The sequence below is a fragment of the Sarcophilus harrisii genome, chromosome 1, assembly GCF_902635505.1.
Source record: "Sarcophilus harrisii chromosome 1, mSarHar1.11, whole genome shotgun sequence".
Classification (NCBI taxonomy): Eukaryota; Metazoa; Chordata; class Mammalia; order Dasyuromorphia; family Dasyuridae; genus Sarcophilus; species Sarcophilus harrisii.
The window spans coordinates 532,463,332-532,478,859 of NC_045426.1; the positions used below are offsets into that span (position 1 = coordinate 532,463,332).

Here is a 15,528-nt window from a genome sequence, read left to right on the forward strand (position 1 = left end):
AGTGCCTTATATTTAAATAATATTGTATTTAGCTAATATTATATTTAACCAATGCATTTAACTAATTGTCTGTGTATATGTACACACAAAAATTAGCTTTTTTGTGGGTCAAAAATTGGAAAGTAGAGGGGAAAAGAAAGGGAAAAAAGTGACAAAACAGAGGCTCTTATCCCTTTGTCTATACACTTACATATGTATATGTAATATTGATTTATACATATGTGTATGTGATTCAGACTTGAACAATCAGTCTCCTTACATATTTTGGTTTCACTTGATATTTAGAAATTCTTAGAATCTTTAACTATCCAAGTTAGCATCTATATGTTTTTGTGTAGATTTATGTAGGATATGTCCACCAGGAAAGAGTTAAAAGTAGGGCATTTTACTTTATACATAAAAAATTTTGGAATGTATTCTCTCCAGTAAGATCATGTTTGTTTTTCTTTATTTCATATGTGTACTATGAGTTATTAAAATATAAAATATCTCTTAGCACATATAAGATATTTGTGAAAATAGCACACCATTGTAATTCTTTTTAAAACCTTTTATCTGGTGAGTGTAATGAATTAGTATAGATACTTATTTCAATGTTTAGTTTGCATTTTGCTTTAGGCAAAAGGCTTGTGCCTTGGTGGACCATAAAGTCGGATGTGCAGCCAATACTGACAGCTTTTGGACTTTTTATTGGTAATTACACAGATGGTAAAGAGTATTTTAGCTGGTGAGATGTTTTTAGAGGGAAAATAGTTGGTAAAAATAATTTATGCAGTGAATAACAATGTTTTATCTCTAAATGTTTCTTTACAAAGATATAATATTGCATTATTTCAATGTTCTTTCTAATGATTCTTTTGACAGAACAGAGGAAGAATAGATTGTAGGCTTATAGATTTGCAAATTGACTGTATTTGTTATTACTGAAGAATATTTGGGTTTTAATTTTACAAAAATTGCCTGTTTTTCAAACGTGAAATTCTTTCTATCCCTTTTTAAACTGTAATATTACTTTTGTTTTTCATTCTTTTATGTCTTTGTGGCATGGAGATTACCTCAGTGTATAATTTCTATTTCTTTCTATCCATTGACATGTTTATTTGTGCTTTTATCCTCTTTTCTGTTTCATTGTCTTAAATTTTTTTTATACAAATAAACAACTTTCTTTTAGACTGAACTTAATCTTCAGATATCATTTTGTTGCTAGATGAAATGTTATTTGTAAAGAAATTAGCACAGTGCCTGGCACATAGTATCTGCTTATTCCTTTTTTTTTAAACCATATAATTGCTTACCACTTCAGCTTTTAAAATAAATATGAATGTTTATTGCATAAGTGTGAATATATACATGATGATTAATGTACAAATGCATGCATAAGTTTTATGTATTCATAGTTATGTATATACATGTAAATACAACAATTCATACGTGTGCACAAACCTGCTTATGTGTGTGCGTGCATAGCAGAGATTTAACTTGTTTTGCATTTCTTTGTATCTAGAAGACTAAAGCAAGCCAGTTACATTGATTCAGATTAATGAAATCTTTTAGAAATAAACCAGCCAAATTTCATACTGTAGAGTTCTACTCAGATATCTACTACCCTAGTTTAGGTCCTTACCATCTCTTCCTTAGATTATTACAATCATCTACTAACTGCTTTTTTTATTTCAGGTCTCTCCCCATGTCAATGTATCCTACACACTGCTTCTAATTTTTCTTTCTTTCTATTTTTTGTTGGGGCACTTGGGATTAAGTGACTTGCTTAGCATCACACAGCTAGGAAGTGGTAAGTGGCTGAGGTCAGATTTGAACTCAGGTTCTCCTGACGTCAAGGCTGGTGCTATATCCACTTCACTATCTAGTTGCCCCTACACTATCTAGCTGCCTCTTGCTAATTTTTCTTAGGTGGAAATTTGACCATGTGATATCTGATTTGGTCAACTCCAGTGGTTTCTTGTTGGTTCTAGGGCAAAGCATAAACTCTTTTATGTAGGTTCTAAAGCCTTATAACAACCTGTTCTAGTTCATTGGATAGTATTCTCCTTCCTGTGGTCTCGGACCCAGCCATACTAGGCTCATTCTACTTCACAAAGGATCCTCCATTTCCCCTTTCTTCATCTTTAAATGAATCTTCCCATGTCCTTAGGATATGATTTCCTTCTTTCTCAGTTTTCTTGAGTCTCTTCCTTCATCTAAGACATATCTCAAACCCCATCTTTATAAAATCTTTCCTGGTTCTCCCCAAAAGCAGGTGCTCTCCCTCTCAAACTATTTTGTATTTAAATTTATTAATGTTGTGTCTGTGTTCTCTGTACTGTCTTCCCCATTAAAGTGTTATCTCCATGTCAGTAGTGAAGCAAGTACCTGACACATAGCATGTGCTTAATATATATTTGCTAACTGACAGATTTTTTTATCAGTGAGTTATTAAATAATAAACTTAAACTATCCTTGAAAATAAGTAATCTTGTTGACAGGAGTAATTTGGCTATATATTCTTCATGTATCTCAGCCCAACTCCCAGGTTTTGATGAACTTGGTGACCTGCATTTTTTTTCTTAAATTCATTTTGTGTTTTAAAAAATTAGGGGAAAGAGCTAGTAAAGAATTAGTTTAATGAGAGTAAAAGTGAGAGAATAGTAAATTAAACCAGTATCTTAGAGAATTTGGAAAGAGACAGATAAGAGAGATAAATGGGGCAGGGCCAATTTTGACCAGGATGATAAGATTCCTCATCCTATGAGACCTGAAGGAAATATAGTTTGTGCCACCTTGTTCCCCTATCGTAAGATTAGAAATCAAATGGCATGATTTTAAATAAAGTAAAAAAAAGGAACATGCAGATATTATACCAACAACTTTGATTTTTGGCCAAATTCTAGAATAAGCTATTAAGGGAATGATTAATAAACATGTAGAAAATAAAAAAGATGATAAGAAATAAGAACAGTTGCCTCTATAAGAATGTTCTATACTAATATATTTTTTTGTGGTCATTATTAAATTTGTTGATTAGCAGGATTACATTGATTACTTTCTATTTTTTGATAAAATCTTATATGTAGTTCTTGTGGAAAAGATAGAAACAACATGGGATAAATTTAAAAAACCAGAAAAGTGTATTCACAATTGATCAAATAGCCAGAATTAAAACAGTACCCATTCATAGAAACATTTTTAGAAGCGATTTCTTGAGGAAATACCCAGTACGTAATCTTGTGTTATTTAACATTTATTATCCAGAAATTTGGGATGAATGCTTATCAAATTTGCAGATGCTAAGATTAAAGAAAGATATTAACTAGCTTTCAACATTAGGTCAAATCCAAGATAATGAAACCAGATATGGTATTTTTAAGAAGAACATTCATAATCCAGAGTTCTTGTAGAAAAAGGCATCCAGGATGTCACAGGGCCATACTATTTGATTATCTGTTGATGGAGTTGGGGATATTTATTCTGGAGAAGAAGCTGCCAAAGAAGACAACATAAGTTGTTTTTTTTTAAGGAAAAATTTCCCAGTGACTTAAGGTATACTAAAGTGGAAAAGGTTTCCTGGGGAAAAAGTAGATTCTTTGTTATGTGAGGTTTTTAAACTAAATTTGAATGACCATATATTTGGAATGTTGAAGTTGTTGTTGTTGTTGTTATTGTTTTGTTTTTTTTCCCTCCATATTTGGTTCACACCAGATGGCAGCCAAGTCCCTTTAATCCTGAAATTTTTTTCAGATTTATAAATAAATCAGAAATCATACTTTGTTTATTGTAACTTGAATATTAAGTTGAGTCATTTAGATCTGAATGGTACTTATTGAACATTCTTTGGTATGTGCCTTATTTCTTGCCTAGCAAAAACTGTCTAGGAATCCTGATTGGGTGTTATCTCAGTCAAGCTGAGACCTATTAAAAGTCTTAGTTTAAAAAGGCATCCAGGGTCTTCTCTAGTGGTACAGATCTATATCTTGCCATGGCTCCAGTTAAGAAAGTAAGGCTGGTGATTTTACACAGCCCTCCCTCACTTAAATCCAATTCACTTGTATATTATGGCATTACCTCCTTGATGTTATGGTCCTTTTCAAGAATGAAGGATAAACAATAAGAAGTATACTTTAAATAATTAAAAACCCAGCTTTTGGAGGTTATTTGGCTTCTCTTAGTAAGCAGTTTTCTTAATTGAGGTTGTTTGTTTTCAGCATAGTGTTTTACAATTTTTATCAGATACTTGCATGAAGACAGGTTTGATATTTGTAGATAAGGTAGAAAGGGTAGCTGATAAAATTATATGACAGTTGGTATGCATTTATTAAACTCCTATATGACATTAGTGATCTGAAATGTGGACCATATATCATAAAATAAAATGGAATGGAGGAATATGGAATGTGTGTGTGTGTGTGTGTGTGTGTATAGCTGTATATAATTAAAATGTCTCACATTTATTCACTTTAAGGTTTGCAAAATGCTTTCTTCACATACTTTCCTTGTAATCATTTTTATTTTATGTAATTAGGATTTTTTTTTTTTTTATTAGAAGAAGAAACTGAAGCTCTGTGAAGTTAGATGACTTGCACTGCTACAGATTAAGGAGATTTCTGAGGTGAGATCTGAACCCAGATCTCTTGGCTCTATGATTATATTGTATTGATTCACTTGAACATGACAGTATGTATACGAGCTCAAAAGTAGCTAAAAAAGACTTAGCATGGATTTTAATAGGCTTCAAGGTCAGTGTAAGTCAGTAATAAAATATGTTGCAGTACCAAAAAGCCAGATCAAATTGATAAAAATATAAAGCGTCCACAAGGAAGTTAGCAGCCCTGCTTATACTGTGCCAGATGGCACATTTTGAGAATAATGTTCCTATTTGCCTCTTTCACAGAGATATAAAAGAGAATGGTAACTTGTCATGATATAGATTAAGGGTCAGTTGAAAGATTGGAAGTTAAGTCTGGAAAACAGAAAATTTGAGGCATGATAAGACATCTGCAGGAATTTAAAGGTGTTTAATAGGGATTGGATTTGTATTGTTTATTTCCAGAACTTGGTAGAGGCAGAACTTAGAATGAGATATATTTGATCTTAGTGTAAGGGAAAATAGTAATTACTGTAATTTCCTTTTTGTATTTATATTTGTAATACAAAAAATTGTAATGAATGAATTTCCTTTTATCAAAACTGAATGTTGGGGCAGCTAGGTGGCACAGTGGATAGCGCACCAGACCTGAAGTCAGGAGGACTTGAGTGCAAATGTGACCTCAGACCACTTAACACTTCCTAGCTGTGTGACCCTAGGCAAGTCACTTAACCCCAATTGCCTTAGCAAAAAAACAAAAACAAACAAAAAAACAAAACAAAACTGAATGTTCACTTATTGGAACTTGAAGAGGTTAGTGCTTCTAGTATGAGTTGGGTCTTTCTAACATTAACTTTTTATGATTCTGCATTACTATTTTCCCCTAGATCTTTCCTATTTTTGTCTTCAGTCTACCAATCAATGAAATGTTTGTTTATCAAGTTAGGTAATACAGGGTGTAGAGCTCTGGGCTTGAAAGCAACAAAGACCTGAGTTCAAATCTTTCTCATACTTATTGGTTGTGTTACTCTGGACAAGTCACTCAACTACTGTATGCCTTAGTTTTCTCATCTGTAAAAGGGGGATAATAATAGCACTTACTTTTCAGGGATGTTGTGAAAATCAAAGCAGATGATATTTGTGAAGCACTTAGCAGAGTGCTTAGCACATAGTAGGAATTTAATAAATCCTTTCTCTCCCTTTCTTTCTCCCTCCCCTTCCTGCTGGGCACTGTACTTGATATCATGTAGAAGATATGCACAACAGATATAAGGTAACCTTATCATCCATTCTTGTTCTTGACTGTTTGCTCCCCCTTCTAACCTCCATCCCTTTATGTTTGCCTGTAACATAAGTAGGTGTTTACTGAACAAATCTTTTCTCATTAAATCTTAAAATTCATCAAATAATTAAACACTTACTGTTTATAGTATACAATGTTCTATTAAAGTAGGGTCTCTATCATGGACCTTGTAATCTGGTGGGGGAATATAAAATTTATAGATTTTATGTTTTATTATATATAGTTATTAAAAATTTAAGTGCAAAGCAAATTTTCTGTGTTGTAAAATAACATCTAAAATGGGTCAAGTTTATATGGCTGCTTTATTCTACTGTGATATACCATCAATTTTTATTAATATTATAGTATAATAAACTTATGCATACACATACACATTGGTACTTAAACCTTTCTTTTGGTTTACTTATGCACTGTAATCTTGGGTTATTTTGTAAAATATGAATCTTTATAGGATATCATATTTCAAATTTTAAAAGAATATATTTACATTATATTTTATGGAAATTTTTGATAGGATTATGACTTTGAGGAATTTATGAATTACTGTTGTTATTTTCCTAGATGTTAGATCATCCCTTCCTAGTTTTTTTTTTTAATGGAAGATAAATGATCAGAGAGACACTGTAAGTTTGGGTTTCATCCAAATGATTGTGTTGGGCCACTGTCCCCCTTTTTAAATACATTTATGTAGTACTTTAAGGTTTGCAAAACACTTTACATATAGTGTCTCATTTGGTCCTCACATCAGCCTTTCAAGGTAAGTACTGTGGATATCAGATTTAAAAAGTAAGGCTAGAGAGGAGAGTGAACTCAATACACTTCTTTGACTTGCCTTTCCTCCAAATTTCCTTATGTCTTATGTTTGTGTTGCTAATCTCCAATTCACTCACATTTCAAAGCTGGGAATCAGTAGTATATTGTAATAATAATCTCACTTCTCTTCCTGTTTTCACTGATCTTCACCCATGTGCTAGTCACCATTCTTTACTCCTCAGATTTCTGGATTTTCTTATATGAGAATATGTTCATCTTGTTTATTTCCTAAAAAACAAGAGAGAGATGATTTAAACCACTTTCTTCCATCTCTCAAAACCTCTGTGTGTCTTCTCCAATTCTCTATTTCCTTCCAGGAATTACTATTGACTCTTATTTCCTTCTGCCCACCTCAGTTTCCAGTCTTAACAGCAAGGGCTTTTGAATCTACTTCTGCTGTCATTCTGATTTGTCCTCTCATGGCCATTCTTGGCACTTCCTCTTTAGTACAGGCACTTAATCACTTATCACCAGAATAGTGTAATAGGCTTCTTAATTGGTCTTCCTGCTTCAACTTTCTCTTTCTAGTCCTTGGTTCTTATCCTTCTTAAAAAAGTGAGACAGGAATTGTTTTGAGCTGCTGGGTTGGGAAAATATGTGGTGCCTTTGTTTTTCACTGATCTTTGGTGGCCATTTATGACCTCCTGAACTTCAGGATTTTGTAAGAGTACCAGAGGTCCCACTATCAACTGAAGAGGTAACGGGCTCAGCACAAGAAATACCAATAGAAAGATATGGAAAGCCAGTTCCTCAGCTGACTTCAAGGAAAATAACTATGAAACATCTAGCAGAAAATTATGCTTTGGGAGACTTTAAGAACATAAAGGACTTCCAAGTAAGGCCCCAACGGGATGCCCCTGTGAAAAGAGTGGTTTGCAAACTTTAAAAGTGCATATGTTTACATGATCATGATGATAATTACTCTTATCTGATTTAGTTGCCCTATGAAGAGAGTTTTTCACAGATATGTGATTTTATTGACTAGGGAACTAACAATGAGGACATTTTGCTTATCAACTCCCTGGCCACTTTCTACCATGCTATTACGTCATCCTCCAAACTAGACTATTAGAGGCCATATCTGGGAGAACCTAAACCACTTTGTTCTTTACTTTTTAGGACAAGGATTTTTTTTCTGGTCTATGCTTACTAATCCACTGAGCTGTTGAGGAAGTTAAAAACAATAATACTACCATTTTCTCTGGAAGAGGTATGTCAGTAGAATTCTACATTGTTCTAGACTTGTGAATTCCCTGACCAGAATGCTTCTCATTGATCTCTCTTACTCTTGGGTATTAGTCTTCCCTGTTAGAATTGAGCTCCTTGAGGGCAGTGATTGTCTTTTGTGTATTTTTATTCCTAGCTATTCTGGGCCAAGATTGTGATAGGCCAGTCCAGGTTTCAAGGTTAAAATGAATAAGTCATTCAAGGATCATACAATATACCAATTTTACTAGTAATAGATTAAAAGAATATGTTTAAGAGGATATAAGAATTTAATTCTCTATAGTCTGGCTTCTGGCTTCATCATTCAATTGAAACTTCTTTCTCTCAAATTTCTGATGATCTCTTTATTAACAAATCCAGTGACCTCTTCTCGATCCTTATCTCTCTTGATTTTTCTGCTACCTTTGATATATGGCACCTTTGATGATTCCGATCTTTCTAGGTTTTTGTGATACTACTCTATCCTGGTTCTTCTGCTTATTACCCATTTCACTGTTTCTCCTCAGTTTCCTTTGCTACATCTTTATCTAGATCATGTTGACTGATCTTGGGTGTTCCACAGGACTCTGTGCTGGGTCTTCTGTTATTTTTTTTCCTTTATACTATTTCATGTGGTGAGTTCATCCCATGGATTTAATTATCTTCTCTATGGTGATGATAATTCTCAAATTTATTTATTAAGTTCTGATCTTTCCTGAGTTCCACATTCCTATTGTTAGTCATCTCAAACTAGATATCTTATAGATATTATCTTAATGTCCAAAGCTGAACTTATTTTCCTTCCCCCAACACTCCTCCCTTTCAAACTTCTCAATTATAGTTGGAAGGTACCGTCAGGGTAGGCTTTTGAGAGTGCCTTAAAAGCAAGGAAATTAAGTCAGTTAACACTTAAAAGAAGAAATTATTTCAGACTATTCACTGGAGGGTCAGATGCTGAAGCCGAAGCGTAAATATATTGGCCACATAATGAGAATATGGGGCTTACTGGAAATGATTCTGATGTTTGGAAAGATTCTTTGCAAAAGGAAAAGGAGAGAACAGAAGTTGAGACAATATTTTGGGAGTAATGAACATGACATTGGACAGACTTTGAGATATAGTGGGGGATAAAAAGGCCTGCTGTGCTATGATCCATGGGGTCAGATTTTATTTTATTTTCATTTCATTTCATTTATTTATTCATTTATTTGTTTGTTTTTTGTGGGGGCAATTGGGGTTAAGTGACTTGCCCAGGGTCACATAGCTAGGAAGTGTTAAGTGTCTGAGGCCAGATTTGAACTCAAGTCCTCCTGACTTCAGAGCTGATGCTTTATCCATTGTACCAACTAGCTGCCCCCAGACTTTATTGCAAAATGTATAAACTGTTCTTACCTCTTAAGACAGGATGCACAAAAGCAGACCTCAACTGCCATTTGCTTATTCTGGATAAGAGGAACTTAGAATGTTTAGGTAAGAGAAGAGAAGGTTTATGTACATATGACATCTCCTCAATACTTACTTGCACAACTTCACACTGTCACTGAAGGTTAGATCATCAGAAGGGTGATTATTCTCCCAATTTTCTGAGGGCAACCCTGTGGGTCACTATCTTTATAAATACTAATTCACAAGTGTTCTGTTTTAATCAGTTAGTGAAGTCTATTCTTTTATCAAAGACATTTCCTCAAATGGCATATTAAGAGCAGTAGTTACAGATTTAGTGTGCAGGAATAGGTAAGAGTAAGCACAAACTTAAAGTACATTGGTGAGTCACATACATAGAGGACGTGTCGCCAGCTATCTCACAATTCTAAAACTACAAGCTGTGGATGCTTTTTTCATCCTCTAGAGCATCCTAATGAAATTTACTGTGAGTTTACTTGTTTAGATGGGCTGGCTCTTAGGGGACATTTTTTCTAACAGATCAATGGATTAACAGTGTTTTCTTCTCCTAGGATGAGGTGACTCAGCTAGATGGACCAATCTGCTCTTGGGCTTGGTCAAATGGATCATTTGGTGCTTGGTGACTGATTTGACTCATCATGGTCTGATGATTTTTACAGGGCCAGGCATATGGCTTAGATGGAGCATGATGTCTTTTTTTTTTTTTTTTTTTTCTTTCTCCACTCATTTTATTATAGGTAGTTAGTCTTCTTTCTATTGGCTGGGCTGAAGTGCAAAGTGGAGTAGAAGTTTCTTGTTGGCTATAATATGGCTAGCTTCTTTAAGCTGAGGCAACAAAAAAAAATCCTTGCTTTTGACCCTTTCAAAACTTGAGGCAGAAGATGAGAAGTTTTTTGTCCTTGGACAAATTCTCGCAAAATTTTTATGACACTCTATGGTGCCTTAGGGTGGTTAGTTTCAATTCTGCCATATACAATTTAAGGTATTCACCCAACTTTCTCAGGGTGGGAAATGTCTATTTTGTGTCTTAAGGTTTTCCCCTTTACCTTTCAATATTTCTCCAACTTTAAGTTTCTTCAATCTTGGACTTTTCTTAATATCAAACTGAATCACCCCCATAATAACAATATGATTATAGTCTTCCAATATTTGAAGAGTTTTTGTATGGAAAAGTGAATAGATTTATTCTCTATGTTGCTATAGGGTAAAATTAGGAACAAAGAGAACAAGTTTCAGAGAGACAGATTTAGAAGTTGTTTTAAGGAAAAACTGTGACAGTGTTGTCTCAGTAAGTAATGAATTCTGCCCAGTCTTCAAACAGAACCTGTATGACTATTTGCTGATTCAGTTCCAGAGGGGATTCTTGTTCAGGTATAGGAGGCCAACATATTAAAGATCCTTTTCAGTAAGGAACCTTTTTGTGCTTGAACAGCCCTAATGGGAACATTAGTAAAGAGTTAATTAAAAAAACATGGAATTGAGACCTGAAAGATCAGTGTAGGATTAGCCTTCTGATTTGAAATTTGCAAATGACTGTTCAAACTTCAGGAATTAATTGATGTCTAAAATCTCAGTAGATGCTGATTTTTAGTCTTTAATTTAGGTTGTATAATCTGTTTAAAGAAAAAAGATGATTTAAGCATTTCATAAGATCTAAATTTGATTATTAGAGAAGACTGTTTATTTCCACATGGGTGCTCCCCCTGGTAAAAAACTGTCTGAAACACCAATAATGGTGTATGAAGAGTAAGGGTAGAATGGGGGAGATTGCTGAAGGGAAATGAGGAGCGGAGAGAAAGGATGAACTTAAATGGCAAAGTAGGAAATCGGGTTTTGATACAATAATTATATTATATACAAATTTTTATTTGGAATGAAAATATGGTTGAGGAAGAGGTGCTACATTATTTTAATGCTCTCTATTTTAAAAAATATGTGTGTGTATATTCACACGCATACATATATAAAAATGTAGTCACACATACTTAAACATGTGTACATATTTGACATTATCTTGGTATTACCTTGATATGTTCATGTTTTAGTAGGTCAACAGCATTTGTTGGATATACCAAATAGTTTATGTGTAATTTTAAAGATATTTGGGTTATGTATAGAAATTCAGTACTATTATCGACTAAGCTAATTAGGAGTTAAAAGTGTAGTTTTGTTTATTCAAGGACTTTTGAAGTATTATGGAAGAAAATTTTTAAAAGTTGTAGATAAATATAAAACTGTTTAAGCATGATGCTGCATTTAAAAAAACAAACAATTTGAGAAATATTTCCATAATCAACTATAATAAAAACTGCATTTGACACATTGTCAATCAAAAATAGTATTAACTTATATTTGATGATTTACAGTTTGCAAAATACTTTCTTGTCAATTTTCTCATGTGAGCCTTGTAAAATAAGAATAGTAAGAATTTTTATATTTACCTTACAGGGTTTTGTGTGGATGTCAAATGATTTGAAAACCTTAATGTGACATGTAAATATCACTTTTTATATATTGTCATACTCATTATCATTTTAAAGGAAACTGAGATTTGGAGATGTTGTAATTTGCCCAAAGTCACATATTACCTTGCAGAAATGTCATTACTGAGATAATAAGTTAAATCATTTAGTTTAGTTCCTTTCTTTACTTTTATAGTTAAAGAAACTGAAACATAAACATGTAGTTACTAATTGACAAGAGAAGAATTTAAATTCAAATCCTTTGATAACAAATTCAGTGATCTTTTTTACTATGTACATTTTTACCATATTGGTGGTAGTTGAAATTCAACTTCATCTGTATTTTAGGGGATAGATGTTTCAGAAATAAAATTCACGAGAAATAGTTAAAACTGAATAATTATCTCTAATTTCTTATTACTCACATTTCTTATCTATCTCACATTTCTTTTGAGCTACTACAGTTCTGCTTTGCTCCTGAAACACAGCACATTCTTTGATGTGGGCACACCATGCCAGCTGCTTCTGTGCCAGTGTCTCCCATGTCTCACCGTCCCAGAGTTCTAAAGTTTTTTTTTGGGACTTGGGGGCCAAGTCAGACAACTTCAGATCTTGACTGTGATACTTAACTAAGTTCAGGAAAAAGTTCTTGAGAGTGTCCTTGTTGTTGTTTCTTCTGACCTTTGTCTCCTGGGATTTCTCCATAAAATCGTCTTTTAGTTCACTTATTTTTGACATTTGACTATATGCAGCTCATCACAATTATGTTCTCTGCAATAGAGTTTGGATTCTTGGCAGTTCAACTTGAGAGAGGATTTCATTGTCTACTACCTTATTTTGCTAGTAATCTTTGAAATTTTCTTAAGATAGTTCAAATTGGCAGGCTAAGTTCAGATGGAAGTCATTCATTTTGCTTGCATGATGCTGGTAGGCCATCTAAGTTTCACAGGCATACAACAAAAGTCATCTCAGTGATTGTGTATAATTGTTTAGTTTGGTAAGCAGCTTAATAACCTCTTCTCTTCCATACTTTCTTTCGGAGCCTCCCAAATACCAAGCTAGTCTGGCAATGTGTGCATCAAAATGAATTTATTCACAACATTCAGAATTTCTTCATTTCCTGTAATTGATGGTTCTACTTGTGCCTGGTGAAGTGCTGGCTGGTAAATTACCTGTGTTTTCTTGGTGGTGTTGGTCTGAACTTAGCTTAAACAGCAGAGAATCAATCTGTATTTTGTTGCATCTTAACCTCAAAACCTGCATTGAGTGCACAGCTATTTGTGAACAAAAAGTTGTGCACCAACTTTTCCTCCACTTTATTCTTGGGTTTTAGACTTTTCAAGTTAAATAATTTATTGTCAATGTGGTAGTTGACCTTGACACTGTTTTTGTCTAAATTGAAGATATTTGACAGCATCATTGAAAACATTTCTAAAAAGTATGGGAGTAAGCACACAGTCCTGCTTTGCTCTATTGGTGACTGGGAAAGCACAAGAACATTTTCTTTCATCCAGAAGGCTAGCATGCATGCCATCATGAAACTGGCATACAATACTGATGGACTTCTTTGGGCAACCAAATTTTGCTTTGATCTTCCACAAACCCTCATACCTGACAATATCAAAGGCCTTCAGATTGACTAACATTCTGAACATATCTCTATTTTGTGGCATTTCTCTTTTAGTTGTCAAGTAGCAAACATCGTATCAACTATTCATTCCTCATTCCTTTCCAAAGTCACAGTGGCTCTTGGGTATATGATCATCTTCCAGGTGAAAGAAAAGCCAATTAAGGAGAAGTCTGACAAAAATCTTGCTGTGAACAAGAGAAAAGACACACACACACACACACACAAATCTTGCTGTGAACAAGAGAAAAGACACATACACACACGCACAAATTTTTGCTGTGAACAAGAGAAAAGACACACACACACACACACACACACAAATCTTGCTGTGAACAAGAGAAAAGACACATACACACACGCACAAATTTTTGCTGTGAACAAGAAAAAAGACACACACACACACACACACCTTGTGGTTGTTACAGGGCAATCTGTTTTCTTTTCCTTTATAAAAATGGGCAGTGGAGGCATCGTTGAATCTCTGGAAGTTAACCATATGCCATATGACTTGTAAGATTTCATTCTTTTTTTTTTAATGAGCAGTGAATCTTTTGCCTTGTAAATCTCTGCTGGAATGCAATCAGCACCAGGTGCTTTGCCACACAAGAGAAACCCAATTATATTCAAAACCTTTATTCAGTTGGAAGTTTGAATAGATAAAAATAGACTTCAAACTGAGTTCAATATTGGTTGATGATGGTCTGTTGAACACTTTTTAAGTGTTCAACCCATCTCTAGGATCAGTGTGGCTCAATCAGTGCTAAATAATTGAGATGTACTGTAGATCTTTGGTTAATAAATAGCCTTCAAGGAATAATAAAAGCAATTTGCTTGTTTATAACTGAATTTCATCAGCTTTCTTCCTGAATTAGGAATCTCATCTCTCTAAGCTTTGCTTCCAATTTTGATGGGGTTGAACATTTTCTCCTTAAGAGATGAATGAACTGTCTTGCTGGTGAAACCTGTGGAGTTCTCTTTTTTTGTATAACAGCTTCTGAATTTACCTATCATTTTCACCAAACCAATCCTGATGTTCCTGAATATTTTGGCCCAGATGAATAAATGAATGCTGAATCTCTACAAGCTGCCCCTTCTCTTTCTGGTCTATTGTTGCCAATCATGTGCTGGCTCATTTTTCCTTCCTAGTCATCAACAAATTGTTCACAAATGAAGAAGTGCTTAATCTGTTGGTCTTGTTCCAAGTGGGGCCAGCACTTGGAGAGGATAAGTTTATGTGATTAATACAGCCCTCTGTGCCACACATTGCCTTTGTTATTCTCATATTCTTTCTATCTCTTCTCTTTACAATGGCACAGTCTATTAAATGCCAGTGTTTCCTGCAAGGGTACATCCTTCAAGCATTATTGTGTTAGGTAAATTGAAGACAGAATTGGTGATAAGAAAGTCAGGAAGTGCATTACTTTTTAGTAGCAAATGACTGTTGCTTTTCCTACTTCATTATTCCCAAGATCTACCTGCTATGTCTGATAGTCTGTGCCTACTCTGGCATTAAAATCACTCAGAATTATCAGCTTGACTTCTTTAAGCATATTGATGAAGGTTTCCAGGTCATCACAACATTTTTCTTTGACCTCATCAAAGTTCACTAGCATAAGTACTGTTTACAGTGGTGTGACATTTTCCTGTAAGTGGCCATTGCATTGTCATGAGCTTGTCATTAACTTATTTTGGAAGGGCAAACTTGATGTCTAGATTAAATTTGATTGCAAAATCTTTACCAATTTCATAGCGCCTTCATCACAGGTACCATTCTAAAAAATGTGTACCTAGCTCAGACTTTAGTAAATTGGCTTCTATTTGCTAGTCTTTTTCATATAGGCATCCTATTTGAATGTGATACCTGTTGATATCTGTTGATACAAAAGCTGTTCATCTTTCAGATCTATTGTTTTTGTGTTGTCCATAAGCATATGCCCATTCCACATGCCTGTGGTGAGTGCAATATTCTTTTCAAAAGTTATTGCACATTTTTTGTGTTTTGACTACATGGTTGGGGTCCTTGCCTGTTGGGCTAAACAGGCCAAGTTTAGGTGAAGCAGATAGGTTTTTGAACACTAGTCCCTTCCTTATGCCGGGAGACGAATAATACATTCTACTGTCTAATTACCTG

At 34.2% G+C, this 15,528-nt stretch overlaps 1 protein-coding gene across 7 annotated transcripts in view; it reads left to right on the forward strand.

Annotated features, from left to right (window-relative positions):
* The window catches only part of ATP9B (ATPase phospholipid transporting 9B (putative)), a 451,952-nt gene that overhangs the window by 106,309 nt on the left and 330,115 nt on the right, over positions 1 to 15,528 (forward strand). The window lies entirely within an intron of this gene.